This window comes from Hemiscyllium ocellatum (assembly GCF_020745735.1).
Source record: "Hemiscyllium ocellatum isolate sHemOce1 chromosome 27 unlocalized genomic scaffold, sHemOce1.pat.X.cur. SUPER_27_unloc_7, whole genome shotgun sequence".
Taxonomy (NCBI): Eukaryota; Metazoa; Chordata; class Chondrichthyes; order Orectolobiformes; family Hemiscylliidae; genus Hemiscyllium; species Hemiscyllium ocellatum.
In genome coordinates, this window is record NW_026867516.1 from 763,211 (window position 1) to 783,055 (window position 19,845).

Sequence of the window (19,845 nt, forward strand, 5' to 3'; positions counted from 1 at the left end):
ATGGGATGTAATATTAAACAACTTCAGCTGACCTTTACCACTTTTTAGAATGACCATGCTAGTTTTGATTCCTACATCTGTAAATCCCAGAACTTTTCAAAAGTTACGTTCTCAAGATAGCTTTTAACAATAGGTGTCATCTCAATCAGATAATGCATTGAAGGTGTTAAGTTAAAGTTTGTCTGTGTCCCAATGTTAGGTCAGGCGGATTCTATTTCTATCGTGGTATTACAGAATCTTACGTGTATGCGTTTTTGTGCAAAATAAAATGCGATTCTGCAAGTACAAATTCAACCCACAAACTTGTGTGTGTGTGTGTGTGTGTGTGTGTGCGCGCGCGCAGGAGAAACCGAGTGATCATGTGTGTGAGAGAGAGTATAATGGGGTATAAGTCTGTGAGAGGGTGTGTGTGTGTGAGTGAGTGAGTGAGTGAGTGAGTGAGAGAGAGAGAGAGAGTAGTGGCGTCACCTGTAGTGTGACATGAACCCACAGTCCTGGTTGAGGCCACCTCCATGGGTATTGAACTTGGCTATCAGTCTCTGCTCAGCCACTTTCCTTTTTTGCCTATCCTGAAGTCTACCTTGAAGGATGGTCACCCGAAGGTCCAAGGTTCAACTGGGAGGGAACACTCCTGGCTGGTGATTGTTGTGCAGTGTCCATTCATTTGTTGCTGTAGCCTCTGCTCGGTCTCACCAATATACCAAGACTCAGGGCATCGTTGCCTGCAACGTATGAGGTAAACAATGCTGGCTGAGTCACATGAGTACCTGCTGCACTCATGGTGGGTGGTGTCCCCATGTGTAATGGTGGTAAGCGTGTCAACACTCTGATACGTCTTTCATCATCCGCCGTGACAGAGTTGTATCGTGTTGTCCTGAAGGCTAGGTGGTTTTCTGCGAACAATTATCTGTTTAAAGTTTGGTGGTTGTTTGAAGGCGAGAAGTGGAGGCATGGGGAAGGTCTTGGCGAGGTGCTCATCCTCATCAATAATGTGTTGCAGGCTGCGAAGAACGTGGCGTAGGGTTTCGGCTCCTGAGAAGTACTGGACAACAAAGGGTACCATTTTGGTTGCAGCTCATGTCTGTCTCCTAAAGGAAGTCATTACAGTTTCTTGCTGTGACACAATGGAACTGGCAGTTGATGAGTTGAGCAGTGTACTCCGTTCTAATGAGAGCACGCTTGTGTAAAGTGTCTGTCATGTTCCTCCTCACCTGAACAGATCCTGTGTATGTGAAGGGCTTGTCCAGAGGGAATGGCTGTTTTAATATGTTTCACTAGAGAAGTGTAGCACTGTCAGGTTATCCGTGGGTTTGCGGTATAGAGAAGTGCTGAGATACCCATCCTTGATAGAGCTGCATGTGTTCAAAAATGAGACAGATACTAAATAGTGTGACGAGTGTGATGGTGGGATGAAACTTGTTAATACCACAGTATTGTTGTTTCAGTGACTCCTCACCATGGGTCCAGAGGAAGAAATGTCATTCATATATCTAGTGCATAGTGTTGGTTGGAGGTCCTGTGCAGAAAAGAAGCCTTGTTCGAACCTGTGCATGAAAGCGTTGGCATACTGGAGTGCAAATTTGGTCCCCATGGCTGTTCCATGTGTCTGGATGAAGAACTGGTTGTTAAAGGTGAAAATGTTGTGGTTGAGAATGAAGCAGATGAGTTGTTGGTATTGAGTACTGAGGCTGTTACCATGATGCCATGATTGTGAGGAATGCTGTTGTAGAATACGGACATGTTCACGGATTCAACTCGTCTGTGGATGCTGAGCTTCTGGAAGGATTGCATCAGAAGTCTTGATGAATGCTGTCAGTTCACGGTTGTGCTCTTTGGTCAGATCTTCTGGTAGTTGCCTGTCGTGTTCGTGTTCAGTTGTTTGTACACTTCCTTGCAGAACTGAAAATGTGCTGCTGGAAAAGCGCAGCAGGTCAGGCAGCATCCAAAAAGCAGGGGAATCGACATTTCTGGCATGAGCCCTTCTTCAGGAATGAGGAAAGTGTGTCCAGCAGGTTAAGATAAAAGGTAGGGAGGAGGGACTTGGGGGAGGGGCATTGGAAATGCGATAGGTGGAAGGAGGTCAAGGTGAGGGTGATAGGCCGGAGAGGGGGTGGGGACGGAGATGTCAGGAAGAAGATTGCAGGTTAGGAAGGCGGTGCCGAGTTTGAGGGATTTGACTGAGACAAGGTGGGGGGAGGGGAAATGAGGAAACTGGAGAAATCTAGGTTCATCCCTTGTGGTTGGAGGGTTCCTAGGCGGAAGATGAGGTGCTCTTCTTCCAGCCGTCGTGTTGCTATGGTCTGACGATGGAGTCCCAGGACCTGCATGTCCTTGGTGGAGTGGGAGGAGGAGTTGAAATGTTGAGCCACGGGTGGTTGGGTTGGTTAGTCCACGTGTAGTTGGTGGGGTGGTAGGTGAGGACCAGTGGGGTTCTGTCCAGGTGGCGATTGGAGGGGCGGGGCTCAAGGGCGGAGGAGCGGGAAGTGGAGGAGATGCGGTGGAGGGCATCATCGATCACGTCTGGGGGGAAATTGCGATTCTTTGAAGAAGGTGGCCATTTGGGTTTTACTGTATTGGAACTGGTCCTCCTGGGAGCAGATGCGGCGGAGACGAAGAAATTAGGAGTATGGGATGGCGTTTTAAAAAGACATGAGGGGCACCTTTTTATTTTAAGACAGAGAATAGTTCTCATGTGGTATCAATGTCCAGAGGAGGTGGTGGATGCAGGTACAGTTACAGTGTTTAAAAGACATTTGGATAAGTACATAGAGTCATAGAGATGTACAGCATGGAAACAGACCCTTCAGTCCAACCCGTCCATGCCGACCAGATATCCCAACACAATCTAGTCCCACCTGCCAGCATCCGGCCGATATCCCTCCAAACCCTTCCTATTCATATACCCATCCAAATGCCTCTTAAATGTTGCAATTGTAATAGGAAAGGTTCAGAGAGTCTGGACCAAACACTGGCAGGTGGGACTAGTTTAGTTTCAGAACACAGTCAGCATGGACTAGTTGGACTTAATGGTCTGTTTCTGTGCTGTATGACTCTGTAACTGTTCTATACTGGTCTTAAAACCAGTTTCTTACCTTCCCCAATACCCATCCACTTCTTTGGTCTTCAAAGTCAAATGAACTCAGCGTTGAATACATTCAATGACTGACCTAACTGCAGGAAGACATCGCCACTTGTGACCCCAACTTCTCTTGCTAATATATCACTTGCCTTGCTGATTACTTGCTGCTCCTGTCTGACAACAGACAGTGACTGGTGTAGAAGGACGCTGAGGCCCCTCTGTCCATCCACACATCATTCCTGATGAAGGGCTCGTGCCCAAAACATTGACTCTCCTCCTCAGTTGCTGACTGACCTCCTGTGCTTTTCCAGCGCCACACCTTTCAACTCTGATCTCCATCATCTCACTTTCGCCACATCTCAACAAATCACCATTTAAACAATGCACCTCTTCTCTGCGTTTTTCAATATCAAAAGCTTTAGATTGTGTCAATTCATTTGCCATGTGTTTGCATATGAGACACAGACCTGGATCAACTTTTCCAGAGTCTGTCCCCTCCCCCACGCCTCAATTCACTCTATCCTTTCAGTTGCTGCATGTTAACAATTGAACCCCAGAATGAAACAAAAAATGGAAAAAGTGGTCATAAACAGACTGTTGTACTTACAAAAGTGAGACAGAGGAAGGAAGTTACAGTCTGGGGTGAAGTTCACAGAGGAAGGAGCAGCACCAGCTTCAGAGCTCACGGTCCAATCTCCACATTCCGACAATGGCCGGCTCTGATTGGCAGGAGGACCAGTCTCTTTCCGGTCCTCCAAGGTTCTTCATTGGTGAATGGAAAGGAGCTGACGCGCAGTTTCTGCGGGCACCAAGGAATGTACGCAGTGTTTTGCTGACACTGGCGGTCATGCGCAGTGCTTGCTGACACCGCGGAGCATGCTCAGTATGCAGGAAGTTGTTACAAATTTTAAAGTTAAAAATCACAAAACACCTGGTTATAGTCCAACAGACTGATTTGGAAGCACTAGCTTTCAGAGCGCTGCTCCTTCACCGGGTGATTGTGGAGTGTAAGATCGTAAGACACAGAATTTATGATCTTATACTCCATCACCGCCTGGTGAAGGAGCGGCGCTCCGAAAGCTAGTGCTTCCAAACAAGCCGATTGGATTGTAACCTGCTGTTGTGTGATTTTTAACTTGGTACACCCCAGTCCATCACGGGCACCTCCACATCATGACAAATTTTAAGTGTCCAACTGCGAATACGAGAGAAAAATGCCAAAGCAATTTTTTGTCGAAATGTTTTTTTCCCTGCGCCTTGATATGTTATTCCTTTTGCATTTTGTCTGGCTGCTCAATGTTTCTGTCCTGTCCCCAGGGTAGAGGTATTCCAAAACTACAGGGTATAGGTTTAGGGTGAGGGGAAAAGATTTTAAAAGATTTAAAAGACTAAGAATATAACATACATCCCTTACAGTGCGAAGGTGAGGACTGCAGATGCTGGAGATTAGGGTCGAGACTGTGTGCTGGAAAAGCACAGCAGATCAGGCAGCATCTGAGGAGCAGGATATTCGATGTTTTCGGAAAAAACCCTTCATCAGAAAATAGCCATGGGGAACTGCAGGGCTGTAGCGTAATCGAGTGGGTCTGGGTGGGATGCTGTTGGGAAGGTCGGTGTGAATGGCCTGCAGGGATGATATGCCTTAGCCATGCTTATATTGAAAAAGGATTGCCTTAAATCTGCTATGGGACGAGTGGGTTCCAGTTCGTGGGACACTGACACCAGTCCTGGGGAAGGTGGGATTTGTGCTGTCTCTCGCTTCACATTCTGCCCCTTGTCCATTTTCTCCCCACCCACTGCCCCCTGCCCTTTCTCCCCTTTTCACACTGCACCCCGATTCTCTCCCCAACCCTCTGAACCCCAGTCATTCTCTACTCCCCAACCTCTGTCCCCTCTCCATTTCTCTCCCTTCTCCACCACCACCAGTGCCCCCGCCCATCCTTTCTCGTGCCTCAGCCCTCTTTGATCTAGTGGCCGAGCAGAGGCTGATAGCCAAGTTTAGAACACATGAGGATGGCCTCAGCCGAGACCCTGGGTTCATGTCACACTACAGGAGACCCACCTACACAATACACTCTCACACACACAAGCACACTCTCTTACATACTCACACGCTCGTGCAGACTCTCACTGACATGCTCTCTCTCAGACACACAGTAATACATCCCCACACTCAAACCCACGCACACACCATCTCACACGCTTATACTCCATCTCTCACACACACACACACACACACACACATCATACCCAGCATGCACACGCAAACTCACCCACTCTCTCTCATGCAAGCACTCACATATAGAAGTCTTTGGGGTGAATCTGCGTTTTCAGGGTTATATATTTGGAAATAGAACCAGTCTCACTCAAGATTAGGATACAGATAGACCCTACCCTCACAGCTTTCATGCATTGCCAGACCTGAGGTGTCACCTTCTTTTATAAACCTTAGGTTACCTGGAGAATGTGACTTTTAAAAAGTTCTGGGATTTACAGATTAATGAACCGAAATCTACAACCCGTTTTAAAAGATGAAAGACTCAACAGCAATCTAGGTTTCTTCAATATATCATTTATGTTGCATAACACTATAATCTTTTATTCTATATTCTGTGTCTTATGATCCTCCTCCACAGAACCACAGGTCCAGGGAGATCTGTCCCAACTTTCCAATCTACCTTCACTGTTGACACTCCTCAGGCACGGCACCATTCACGTCAACCTGTTCATACCCTGGGACCAACGAGCTACATGCCATGGGCGCAGCCAGCTCCAGAAGCAGCTGAGACTTGCTCAGCACGAAATACATTGTACATTCCTCCCAGAATTTCAAGCAGCAACGAGTTTCAAGAACATCTGCTTCTCAATCTGTCTCCCTGTTCCCAGAACACTGCTGTTTGTCCCGTCCCCAGGGACCGGGCTCTCTCCACTAGCGGATAATTGATCCATTTTGTTTCTACTTACAAGCTGTGCTGGTGGAAGGCAGAGCCCATTCGCTCTTCTGCTCTCTCTCACTATCACATGGGGGAGGAGACGTCATTGACACGAATGCATCAAATGACAACTTTGAACTTGTTCCAAAGGTCTGTTATGGGAGAAATGGAAAGGTGATGTGCTATCGGGACAGACAGAAATGGACACCGGAGAGTCCTCCCTCAGGTAAACTGGTACGAGTGCCATCTTGTGCAGCCTGTTTGGTGTTCAGAATTTGCCTTGACACAGCAATCCTGCAGAAAGTATTTTGTTACACGGGCGTCTGTTACTTTACCGCAGGAAATGGACAAAAACAGCAAGTCATGTGTTTCAACTTCACCAGTTCATTACCATCTGAGAGAAGAGGTTTCACTTGAGGTCAGACCAAACCGACAGAAGAGCACGAAACAACTCAGAGCTCCACAAGGGAGCCAGCGCAACTGTGTAAATCTGACCCGAACCACTCTCTGCACGAAAACGTCCTTTATAATGTCATTTTATCTTCCTTTTTCTCGGTCCCACATGACTTGGAAAACTTCGGTTCTCCGAGGAGAGCTGACCCAATTTTGCAAACTACCTTCATTGCTGACATTCCTCAAACACCGCACTGCTCACGTCAACCTGTTCAACACTATCTCCAACCATTTCACTTCCGTGTTTTCAGCCTCGTTCGTACTCCAGACAGCCCAACCTCGTTTCATCAAGGTGCTTTTTGAGAGCCCCAAGTGTCCCAGATGAAGAGAATCGGAGTGAAACCTTCATTCACTGAGAGTCCTCCCCACGGCCCTGAGCTGAGGGACTGCAGGCAGTCCAACACGGAAGGGACGGTTAAAAATGAACCAGTTTTTCTCCCTCAGCCTCTCTGAACCAGAGACAGGCAGTGGGACGGCATAAACACGTAGCACCATTCTCGCGTAGACATAAGCCGTTGAGCCCATCGAGTCCACACCGACTGCCTGTGTCTCTCTCTGAGGTTATTCACAATCGGTGGTATCCGTCCTAATAGTGGGGGAACTGTGTCTGAGTCGTGATGAGGTTTTTGACATGCTTGTCATTCACGCCTGAACCAGGGTAGCGAATTACTGCAGGGAATGGACGAAACCGCAAGACATTTGTTTCAACTTGACCAGCTGATTGGCATCGCAGAGAACTGGTTTTGCGATCCAGTTCAGAATAAAAACCGCCGAACAACAGAATGCCACTGAGACCTCTAAAACCACGCACCTTGCATGGAGTGGATTTGGCGAGTGCATCGATATGCTCCATGCCATTCGCGTGTGCAGCTGGCAGAAGAGAGCACCGATCCAAAGGAAATCAGCTCGAGGTGACAACGAATAATAGCAGAGGATGGTTTCGATCCATCGACCTCTGGGTTATGGGCCCAGCACGCTCCCGCTGCGCCACTCTGCTGCCACGCTCTGAGCCCTGTCCACAGAGCGATTCAGCTTTTCATCTGGCACGCGGCATGCACGTTCGAGACTGATGTCAAAGACTTCCGCTGCTGTCGTGTGATATGCTGTTTCGCAGACGTACGGAGGCTGTGTAAATAGAAACGTTTTTACTAAATTCCCACATTCTGTTGGTCGAACTGTGATTTCACACTGAATCACAACATGTGTCGCAGCGCAGACGGAGGCCATGCGGCCCACCTTCGCTCTGCTGGTTCTATACTTAAGTCAACGTGTGTCTATTCGTTTCATTCTCTCGCATTCCCAGCGTAAATCTGCACATCTGAACGTGACCACCGAATTCCCTTTTGTGTTCATTGAATCTTCCTCTTTGTCAATGTCCGACAGGGACTTACTGACACTAACCACTCCCTGTACGAAAACGTTCTTCCTCCTGTCACTTTTACTTGTTTTCCTGGTGACCTTAAAATTCTGCCGAATCGTTGTGGACCTTTCAGGTGTGGGAACATTTTCACAACATTATTTCCTGTTTCTAGGTCCCTCATGACTTGGAAAACTTCGGTTCTCCGAGGAGAGCTGTCCCAATTTTCCAATCTACCTTCATTGCTGACATTCCCCAAACACCGCACAGCTCACGTCAACCTGTTCGACACGACATCCAACCATTTCACTTCCCTGTTTTCTGCCTTGTCCGTACTCCAGACAGCCCAAGCTCGTTTCACCAAGGTGCTTTTTGAGAAAATTAATCAGGCAGTTTTGCACAAGTCAAGTTTTAGAAAAACCTCGGGCTCGTCCGGGATTTGAACCCGGGACCTCTCGCAACTCATCACAGTAAGGCACCCTAAGCGAGGATCATACGCCTAGACCAACGAGCCAGAGAGCCGGCGCGCGATGAATGCCCCACACCGCTTGAGTGACCTGAGACGTGCTCACTATGAAATACATTTGAGATTGCTCTAAGAATTGCTAGCGGCAAAGAGTTTCTCGAACAGCTGCTTCTCATTCAGTCTCCCTGCTGCTGTTTGTCACGTCCCCAGGAACCGGGCTCTCTCCACTGGCAGACAATTCAACCATTTTGTTTTGAAATTTTTCTATGACACCCGAGCGGCCAGTGACAAGCATTACCCTCCTCACCATGGGATACAGAGAACAGGAGAAGACCACGCAGATCTCCACGAGTGCATCAACTCGACTGTGCACATTGGGCCAGTATATCACTGTGAAATATTTATGTCCAAGCTTTTTTTCGGAAGCAGATGAGAAGGCGAGGTGCAGAACAGAGCGCAGTTATAAGGGAAAGCTGCTAAAGACGACATTGAGTGAATAGGAGAGAGTGGGTTATGGTCCCAACACGCACCCGTTGTGCCAGGGGTTACACTTCGGGTCCACTCTTCCTTCACTCGCAACACCCCACACCCACCTCCCATAGTGCCAAGTCGCTTTCGCCTGCAACCGCCGAATGTGTAACACCTGCCCATTGACCTGCTCCCTCCTGAATATCCAAGGGCTCAAACATACCTGCCAGGTGAAGCAGCACTTTTGCCACAACCTAGTCCACTGCATTCGCTGCTCACAGTGTCGTTTCCCCAATGTAGCATGAAGCATAAACTGGGTGACTGCTTCGCAGAACATCCCGGTTCTGCCCGCAGGAAAAAGGCCCTGACCTTGCGGTTGTCTGCTACTTTAACACATCACCCTGTTCCCTGACCAACATCTCTGTCTCAGGCTTGCAGCAGTGTTCTAGCTCCAGATGAAAGAACAACACCTCATTTTCCACTTGGAGACCATACAGCCCTCCAGTCTTCAATATCGAGTTCCATAACTTTAGGGCCTGAACTCCCCCATGTCCTTGACCCCTACCACACAAACGACTCCTTGTTATCACCTCGTCTGCTATGACACACTACGTATTGTTAGCCACTAACAGTCTCCATGAACAGCTATTCGCCCTCTCACGCGGATCGTTATTCACTCCTACGTCCTTCCTATTGTTCTCTCCCTGAGCTGGCGGCAAACACAGCAATGTACATTGGAGACTCTGAGCCAGCTGAAACTTGCTCAGTGTGAAGTAAATTCCACATTGCTCCAAGAATTGCAAGCAGCAAAGCGTTTCCAGAACTTCTGCTTGTCATTTTGTCCCCGGGGCGATGATGTTTGTCTCATCCCCAGGAACTGGACTATCTCCACTGCTCGATAATTAAACCAATTTATTTCTACTTGCACGTTGTTCTGGGGGGGTGGGGCAGGGTGTAGGGTGGGGGCGGGTAGAGTCTCTCTCTCGCTCTCTCTCACTCACTCTCTGAAACCGTTGGGGTGAGAGGTGTCAGTTGCATTAATGCGGTGAACATGAACAACTTTGATTGTGAACTTTCTCCAAAAGTCTGTTATCGGAGAGATAGAAAGATGCTGTGCTGGCAGGACAGAGAGAAATGGACACCGAGGACTCTTCACCCAGGTCAATTCACATTGTTGGTGTTCAGAAATCGTCTTCACGCAGCAATCTTACGGAAAGTCTATTGCAAAGTGGGCATCGCTTTCTTTGTTGCTACCGCGCAGCAGTTAACATCTGAGCCCCAAGTGTCCCAGATGAAGAGAATCCGAGTGAAACCTTCACTCATTGAGAGTCCTCCCCACGGCCCTGAGCTGAGGGACTGCAGGCAGTCCAACACGGAAGGGACGGGTAAAAATGAACCAGTTTTGCTCCCTCAGCCTCTCTGTCCCAGAGACAGGCAGTGGGACGCCATAAACACGTAGCACCATTCTCGCGTAGACACAAGCCGTTCAACCCATCGAATCCACGCCGATTGCCTGTCTCTCTCTCTCTCTCTCTCTCTCTGTCTGAGGTTATTCACAATCGGTGGGATCCGTCCTAATCGTGGGGGAACTGTGTCTGAGTCGTGATGAGGTTTTTGACATGCTTGTCATTCACGTCTGAACCAGGGTAGCGAATTACTGCAGGGAATGGACGAAACCGCAAGACATTTGTTTCAACTTGACCAGCTGATTGGCATCGCAGAGAACTGGTTTTGCGATCCAGTTCAGAATAAAAACCGCCGAACAACAGAATGCCACTGAGACCTCTAAAACCACGCACCTTGCGTGGAGTGGATTTGGCGAGTGCATCGATATGCTCCATGCCATTCGCGTGTGCAGCTGGCAGAAGAGAGCACCGATCCAAAGGAAATCAGCTCGAGGTGACATCGAATAATAGCAGAGGATGGTTTCGATCCATCGACCTCTGGGTTATGGGCCCAGCACGCTCCCGCTGCGACACTCTGCTGCCACGCTCTGACCGCTGTACACAGAGCACTTCAGCTTTTCATCTGGCACGCGGCATGCACGTTCGAGACTGATGTCAAAGACTTCCGCTGCTGTCGTGTGATATGCTGTTTCGCAGACGTATGGAGGCTGTGTAAATAGAAACGTTTTTACTAAATTCCCACATTCTGTTGGTCGAACTGTGATTTCACACTGAATCACAACATGTGTCGCAGCGCAGACGGAGGCCATGCGACCCACCTTCGCTCTGCTGGTTCTATACTTAAGTCAACGTGTGTCTATTCGTTTCATTCTCTCGCATTCTCAGCGTAAATCTGCACATCTGAACGTGACCACCGAATTCCCTTTTGTGTTCATTGAATCTTCCTCTTTGTCAATGTCCGACAGGGACTTACGGACACTAACCACTCCCTGTACGAAAACCTTCTTCCTCCTGTCACTTTTACTTGTTTTCCTGGTGACCTTAAAATTCTGCCGAATCGTTGTGGACCTTTCAGGTGTGGGAACATTTTCACAACATTATTTCCTGTTTCTAGGTCCCTCATGACTTGGAAAACTTCGGTTCTCCGAGGAGAGCTGTCCCAATTTTCCAATCTACCTTCATTGCTGACATTCCCCAAACACCGCACAGCTCACGTCAACCTGTTCGACACGACATCCAACCATTTCACTTCCCTGTTTTCTGCCTTGTCCGTACTCCAGACAGCCCAAGCTCGTTTCACCAAGGTGCTTTTTGAGAAAATTAATCAGGCAGTTTTGCACAAGTCAAGTTTTAGAAAAACCTCGGGCTCGTCCGGGATTTGAACCCGGGACTTCTCGCAACTCATCACAGTAAGGCACCCTAAGCGAAAATCATACGCCTAGACCAACGAGCCAGAGAGCCGGCGCGCGATGAATGCCCCACACCGCTTGAGTGACCTGAGACGTGCTCACTATGAAATACATTTGAGATTGCTCTAAGAATTGCCAGCGGCAAAGAGTTTCTCGAACAGCTGCTTCTCATTCAGTCTCCCTGCTGCTGTTTGTCACGTCCCCAGGAACCGGGCTCTCTCCACTGGCAGACAATTCAACCATTTTGTTTTGAAATTTTTCTATGACACCCGAGCGGCCAGTGACAAGCATTACCCTCCTCACCATGGGATACAGAGAACAGGAGAAGACCACGCAGATCTCCACGAGTGTATCAACTCGACTGTGCACATTGGGCCAGTATATCACTGTGAAATATTTATGTCCAAGCTTTTTTCGGAAGCTGATGAGAAGGCGAGGTGCAGAACAGAGCGCAGTTATAAGGGAAAGCTGCTAAAGACGACATTGAGTGAATAGGAGAGAGTGGGTTATGGTCCCAACACGCACCCGTTGTGCCAGGGGTTACACTTCGGGTCCACTCTTCCTTCACTCGCAACACCCCACACCCACCTCCCATAGTGCCAAGTCGCTTTCGCCTGCAACCGCCGAATGTGTAACACCTGCCCATTGACCTGCTCCCTCCTGAATATCCAAGGGCTCAAACATACCTGCCCAGGTGAAGCAGCACTTTTGCCACAACCTAGTCCACTGCATTCGCTGCTCACAGTGTCGTTTCCCCAATGTAGCATGAAGCATAAACTGGGTGACTGCTTCGCAGAACATCCCGGTTCTGCCCGCAGGAAAAAGGCCCTGACCTTGCGGTTGTCTGCCACTTTAACACATCGTCCTGTTCCTTGGCCAACATCTCTGTCTCAGGCTTGCAGCAGTGTTCTAGCTCCATGCTAAACTTTCCCTTTGATTCTTCTCCTACGCAGACTTGTGAGAGGTCTTGCGTTCAAATCTCAGACGAGCCACCGTTTCTTATCTCGTCCAAAACTGAATGGTCAATTTTCTCAAAAAGCACCTTGGTCAAACGAGGTCGGGCTGCCTGGAGTACGAATGGGGCTGAAACCAGGGAAGTGACATCATTGGCGGTCACGTTGAACAGTTTGACGTGAGTGGTGCAGTGTTTGAAAAATGTCAGCAATGAAGTTACATTGGAAATTTGGGACAGCTCTCCTCGGAGAACGAAAGTTTTCCTAGTCATGTAGGATCTAGACTCCGGAAATAATGTTGTGAAAATGCTCCCACGCCTGTGTCAGAGGTCCCGGCTGCCAATCCCAGGCAAACTTTGAGCACTAATGCCCGGACAATTTTCTCAAAAAGCCGCTTCGTTAAATAAGATCGGACTGCCTGAATTAGGGATGGGGCAGAGCTCCGTTTGCAGTGAATACGCGAAGGGAAACATTTGTTCAAAGTGAACACAAGGATTGCAGATTTTCCGCCTGCGCAATCCGACTCTGAGTGAATCCTGCAGCTGCATTCCTGCTTAATTCTGAGGGTGATACTTCAGGAAGCGGGGAAGTGAAGGGATTGGAGACAGCACTGAACAGGTTAAAGTGAACGAGGAATGTCAGCAATGAAGGGAGACTGGAAAGTTGGGGCAGTTCTCCTTGGAGAACAGAAGGCTGAAAGCCGGCCTGATTGAAGTTTTCCACGTCATGGAGGGGTCTAGACAGATGAAATAATGTAATGAAAATGCTCCCAGACCTGAAAGGAACGAGAACGATTTGGCAGAGATTTAAAGTCATCAGGAAAAGAAGTAGAAGTGACATTAGGACAACCGTTTTCGCACAGGGAGTGGGGTCAGTAAATCCTTGTCTGACAGTGACAAAGAGGCAGATTCAATGGACACAAAAGGGAATTCGGTGGGCATGTTCAATGTAACAATATGCAGATTTACAGGGAGAAGGTGACGGAATGATACAAATAGGGACACTTATTTATTATGGTGTCGAACCAGAAGATCTAAGGTGGGTTGCATGGCCTCAGTTTGCGCTGTCACACATTTTGTGATTCTGAGTGAAATCGGAGTTGGACCAACAGAACGTGGGAAGTTTGACAACGGGTATATTCTGCCCAACAGGCTACTCCATCACAGCAATGAAGGTGTTTTGACATCATTCTCGAAGGTACATGACACAATGCAGATTCAAAACCGAGTATTCCTTTGAATCACTGAATAATTTGTTTACAGTTATTCAGTTGAGGTGAGTGGAGTTGCGCATTGGGAGCCACTCCAGTTGATAGGTCGAAGCCGTTTTCTCCTGTGTGATAGTCCCACCAGCACTCCAATTTGCTGTGCTTCCAGTCAGTAGATGCAGATTACTATCCCATATTGATCCACGGGCCACGATGACCCAGCTGTGGTGACAGGCTTGTGAAGGTCTGAGTGCTCTTCTCATGTTCTCTGTCGGCCTCCTATGATCCGAATAATCAAACCTCTCTTCTCTGAGATGGGAATAAACTGGTGAAGGTGAAACACATCTGTTGTGGTGTGTTCTATGCGCAGGAGGCCCTGCAGTAATTCCCCACGCTGTTTCACTCAGCAGCATCCTCCCGCTCAACTACGCTTGGCTAAAAGCTGATTGAACCAAATAGATATCCGCCATTGGGTTTTACTGACATAGTTTATAAACTTCAGGCTAACCGAAAATGTGGAGAGGGGCCGTCAGACTGTGGTTTCCGCTCCTGCTGTTGAATAAAGATCACTTTAACTGTGTCCAGTGAGAGGAAATGATTCGTTGTTGTTGGAAAACATTTCTATCTGAACTCGCTGTCACTCTGCTATAACAGGAGGAGCTGGGATCTCCTGATACATTGAAACATCAAGCTGGGAGTCTCTAGATTATGTTGTAAAGGTATCGGTATAATGTTATTCACACCACGCTGTCACCAACTGAATGAAGGGGCTGCGTGTTTAAATCCCGTGATGAACAGTTTGTGTTTGACTTCTCACACTGGGGGAGCTGAGCATTTACCCAAACACTGGGCACACCACCTCCCTGACACAGTGTTCACAAATAAGCTGACAGCAAAGCTTCACGTGTGATCGAAAGTTTCTGGGAAAAAAAAAATGACTCAACAGATATACAGAGTGAACGTACTCCTTTCCTGATTTGAAGTGCAAGAAGATGACTTGAGTGAGCCTGACGTGATTTGAACACGCAACCTTCCGTTCTGGAGTCACACGCGCTACCGTTGCGCCACCAGCTCACCGAAAGTGCCCAGCCTCTAGTTCATGATTAAGGGAAATGGTCGCACTACAATGATTTTATGTTATGAGTAACAACGGAGATCAACAGTTCATGTCTGTTCTGTTTCTCCCCCATCTCCCGAAACAATTTCCAACTCTCTTTCAATAAAAAGATGACAAGAAACAGAGTCATCATTAACTTTTGTACTGGAGAAGGTTTCTTGTGAAATTAGCTTGAGGTTTGAGGTATGCAAGGTCAAGAGAACTTAGGTAAAACACGGAAACGCTATCCTCATTAGCAGACAGTGAAAGGATTACAAGACGCAAATTAAGCATTTTCGACAAGTGATACAGGGGACTGGGAAGATAAGCATTATAAACTGTGAACGACAGTGTTCTGAAGCACAACACACACATTCAAAGACTGAAAACATTCAGGTCCTGATTAATCAGATTGCATTGTGGTGCTATTCTGCAAAACATCTACTTGCAATGTCCTACAAAAGATTAAACAAAGCCCTTCAACAACCAAAGATAATCAGCGTCACTGATTCCCTTCCACAGTCCCAACTTTGTGAAGCAGTATCTTTCACTGGCAAAGGAAGCATCCTTGTCCTCAGGCGCCTGCTTCATTTCGATCACGATTTCCAGCCCCTCACTGTTCTAGTCTCATTTCCAAACACTTGGCTCATTGCCTCAAAAGGCGCTTTGCGGTTATCTGCTTCATTCCACGCGAACAGGCAGTAGATTAGATTAGACTAGACTAGATGGAAACAGGCCCTTCGGCCCAACAAGTCCACACCGACCCGCCGAAGCGCAACCCACCCATACCCCTACATTTACCCCTTACCTAACACTACGGGCAATTTAGCTTGGCCAATTCACCTGACCCGCGCAGCTTTGTGACAGTGGGAGGAAACCCACGCAGACACGGGGAGAACGTGCAAACTCCATACAGTCAGTCGCCTGAGTCGGGAATTCAACCCGGGTCTCAGGTGCTATGAGGCAGCAGTGCTAACCACTGTGCCAACGTGCCGCCCAGGTTGCACATCCCCACCAGTCCCAATGTGAGTGAAATAGTTTTCCCACTCCACTGACTTGAATCTTAAAGAAGAAGCCGGGGAGCAAGCTCCCTTTCTTTTCGACGACATTTCTCATTTTGTAGTCGACAGGGGTCACACCTGCGTGGGGAAACCGCAATGGGTTTCAAGTCCATCGCATTAACCACTCAGCCCACGAATACAGAACTACACTGACAGCTTCACTTCCCAGATCTGTCTGCCTGCGGAGCTGAGAAAGAATGAATCATCGCAGAGTTTGTTTGAATCCATTCACTTCAGTGATTCGAAAGGGTTAAATATCTGCATACGGCGAGTCTAGGTGTTTCATCGCAAAAGATGAAATGAACTTTCAGTTAAAAACAAATCTAGAAATTTCAGGAGGAACGGAGAAGGTCAGGCAACATCTATGGAAAGAGAGTCAGACACAGCATTTCAGAATTCCGTTTTCTCCGACAGGTGCTGTCAAACCTGCCGAGTTTCTCTTTTTTGTCTCGGGTCCTTAGCATCCGCAGTCCCTTACGTTAGGCAATAACACAATTCAGAAACCCCATTGTGGAGAAGGTTTCCGCTTGGATAACATTTTCCTGACCCCATTAAAGTGCACACAGTCGCGAAGCCAAGGAAGAGGAAAAAATTAAGCGTCCCTGGGTGGGTTCGAACCACCAACCTTTCAGTTAACAGCCGAACGCGCTGACCAATTGCGCCACAGAGACAGGCGACGTCGGGCACTGCGCCATCGCTTAGGGGAGGCTATTAGTGAATTCATAATTCAGCCGGCCCCGCCGAGAGTTACAATTGTCGTCTATCACTTTTACTTTTCCTGAATAATGCCTGGGACATTCATTGTGGAGACACCGGGGACAGTCTGATCCCACCCTCTGCAGACATATCCATGTCACGAGGAACTAGTTATCTTCCTCCGGGACCGTCGCCCTTCGAGCCTTTCAGTGTTTTGCCTGTTCCCGAGTTCCCTCATTGGCTCGGAGGCGAGAAAGTGTTTGAATTCCTGATGTGCACGAACGACAATTCTTTCAATGTCTCAGATCAGTTCATGTCCCGAGAACATCAGAGTCAATCTCCCTGCCTCTTCAACAAGGGGACGGTGTCTGGGCTGTCTCTGCTCAGTCGGACGGTTCATCTTTCATTCTCATCTAAATCCGCTTCCCAAAGAGTTTCTAAAGGTTCACAAAGCTGAAGACTGGGAATTCTGTTTTGCTTCATGAACAGTTTTCCATTTCCTAACTGACAATATTTTGACAAAATCTCTTCCCAAGTGTACGCCATGCTTCATTTCCAGGGATGAGGAATTTCCATTGTGGGGAGACATTCCCAAGGTTTGGAATGTTCGCTTTGGAGCAAAGAAGGTTAACTGGAGATTTCCTGGGGCTGTTGGTAATGATGGGAGAAGAAACGGTGGGAATGGGCAGATTAATGATCAGAAGAACCAATTGCCACTGACCAGAGTCAGTTACCAGAGGACAGGAATTGAAGTTCTTGATTGAAAAGCAGCACTTGTGCCAAATAAACACAGAGAATACTGCAGAAAGCCAACAGGTCGTGCATCATCTGTGGAAAGGTAAACAGAGCTGACGTTTTGAGTCTGGTACGTTGTTTGTTCCGAACTCGAGTTTCCTGCATGGAAATCAATTCCCAGACATGAGAAAACGGGACTTTATTGAGACGGGTTTTGTGAAGTTTGAGCGATAATGCAAACAACAGGAAGTCATCTAAAATCGCCAGCGAAGAAAGCATAGTCAGCAGGTTACCACCCTGGGCGGGGGAGCCCCAAAGGATCTCCACGCCAGCACTTTAAATGTTCGGCCACAACTACACTCCCAAAGTTGTGGTCAAAAATTTCTCATGAAATTGCTCTAACAGGAAAGGTGAGTACTGGACTTGTCCTGTTAGCGCCATAGCCCCAACGTATCCTGTTTCCCTGGATTTGATCAGGACAGAGGAGGCTGATGGGAGATTGAATTGAATTACACACATTGATGAGGGGCAGAGCGGGTGGGAAGGATCCATTTCCGTGCGTAGAGAGATGAATAATCAGGGCCGAAAATAAGGAGCCACTTCAAGAAATTTGGGGTTCATTCAGTAAAGCTAATGTAGAACTGTTCACAGAAAATGGTGCTGAAAGTCTCTCGAGTTATTTTGATGAGAAATGTTGAAGATGCTAATACAATCGATAGAATGAACGTAGATTGGTAAATGTATTTGGTGACAGTTCTGTTCATGCCCTGTGAGCGAAACCTGGATCTGAAGGAATAAAAGGGACATTAACAACAACGATCTGAAATTGGATACGGTACAAGAAAAGAAGCCATCACTAACACTTGGCTTTTGAACTGGAGAAGGTTTCTCGTGAAATTAGCTTGAGGCTTGAGGTATGCAAGGTCAAGATAACTTAGGTAAAACACTAATTAGCAAACAGTGAAAGGATTACAAGACGCAAATTAAACATTTTCGACAAGTGGTACAGGGGACTGGGAAGATTAATATTATAAACTGTGAACAACAAAGTTCTGGAGCACAACACTCACATTCAAAGACCGAAAACATCCAGGTCCTGATTAATCAGATTGCATTGTGGTGCTTTTCTGCAAAACATCCACTTGCAATGTCCGACAAAAGAGTGACAAAACCCATCCCTGTCAGCCCAGGATAGAAAATCCGAAGGGATGAAGGTTTGCTTATTTTCTGAAGATTCACAAAACGAAGACTGGGTTTTGGTGATTGTTTCCTTTCCACGCCCAGGAGCCACAGTGGTTGAGGCGTTGAGTTGGGGAAAGTAAAATGTGCCCGTGAGCAGCGTGTGGCGTTATTTCAGCTTCCCCTTCATCTGACAGCGCTGTGTCTTGACTCCGACGTTCTCAGAGATATTTATTGACGGGAGACAGTGGATACAATTTGCATTGTGGAAAAAGATTGCTACTTTCCTCATGTTCAGAATTAAAAGTGTAATTACTCATGGGATGGAGCAGAATCTAACGGATTGGCCCGTTGATTTAAATGTAGACATATGTTGCTTCATATGGTGTATATTTGATATTATTCACTGTTATAAAAGCTTTGTGGCTATTGTTTTTCACATTCTAATCTAGCACTGAAGTTATATTCTGTATTTCTTGTCATTCTTTTTTAATCGAATAGGACAGCAGAAAGTCATTCAGCAACTTTACTGGTTTGTTTTTCTCATGTAGCCTTGACATTTCATTTCCATTGTCCTTGATTCCTCCCACCATTTCTCCTGCATATAAACTGACATTTTCCCAAACCATCAGTTCTGTGGAAGGGTCACCGGCAACTCCTGTTTTTTGTTTCTGATATACAGCATCCGCAATTCTTTCAGATTTTCATTGAGAGAGAGTTGGAAATTGTTTCGAGAGACAGAAAGAGAGGGGGAGAAACAGAACAGACATGAACTGTTGATCTCCGTTGTTACTCATAACGGAAAATCATTGCAGTGTGATCACTTTCCTTAAGTATGAATAGAAGTGATCAATACCCCGTGAGCTTGTGGCGCAACGGTAGCGCGTCTGACTCCAGATCAGAAGGTTGCGTGTTCAAATCACGTCAGGCTCACTGAAACTCGGCTTCTTACATTTCACCTTCAAAGAAGGATTGTGTTCCCTCCGTACATTTGCTGAGCTAAGTCTCCTTTGTGGAAGCTTTCGATCACACATGAAGCTTTGCTGTCAGTTTGATTTGTGAACGCTGTGTCAGGGAGGTGGTGTGCCCAGTGTTTGGGTGAATGCTCAGCTCCCCCCAATGTGAGAAATAAAACACGGGATTTAAACGCAGCCTCTTGGTCAGTTGGTGACAGCGCGGTGTGAATAACATTATACCGACAGTTTTACAGTATAATCCATAACCTCCCATCTTTATATTCCAATCTATCAGGAGGTCCCAGCTCCTCCTGTTGCAGCAGAGTGACAGCGAGTTTAGATAGAAATGTTTCCCACCAACAGCAAATTCTTTCCTCTCACTGGACACTGT

General features: G+C 47.3%; 3 non-coding genes across 3 annotated transcripts; 1 reads left to right on the plus strand and 2 right to left on the minus strand.

The window, feature by feature from the left end:
- Positions 1-7,390: 7,390 nt before the first annotated feature.
- trnam-cau (transfer RNA methionine (anticodon CAU)) lies at positions 7,391-7,462 on the minus strand. Its single transcript has one exon. It is a non-coding gene; the product is annotated as a tRNA-Met (tRNA).
- A 9,023-nt stretch (positions 7,463-16,485) lies between these two features.
- trnan-guu (transfer RNA asparagine (anticodon GUU)) lies at positions 16,486-16,559 on the minus strand. Its single transcript has one exon. It is a non-coding gene; the product is annotated as a tRNA-Asn (tRNA).
- A 2,800-nt stretch (positions 16,560-19,359) lies between these two features.
- Positions 19,360-19,431, plus strand: trnaw-cca (transfer RNA tryptophan (anticodon CCA)). The gene has a single exon. It is a non-coding gene; the product is annotated as a tRNA-Trp (tRNA).
- The last annotated feature ends 414 nt before the right edge of the window (positions 19,432-19,845 follow it).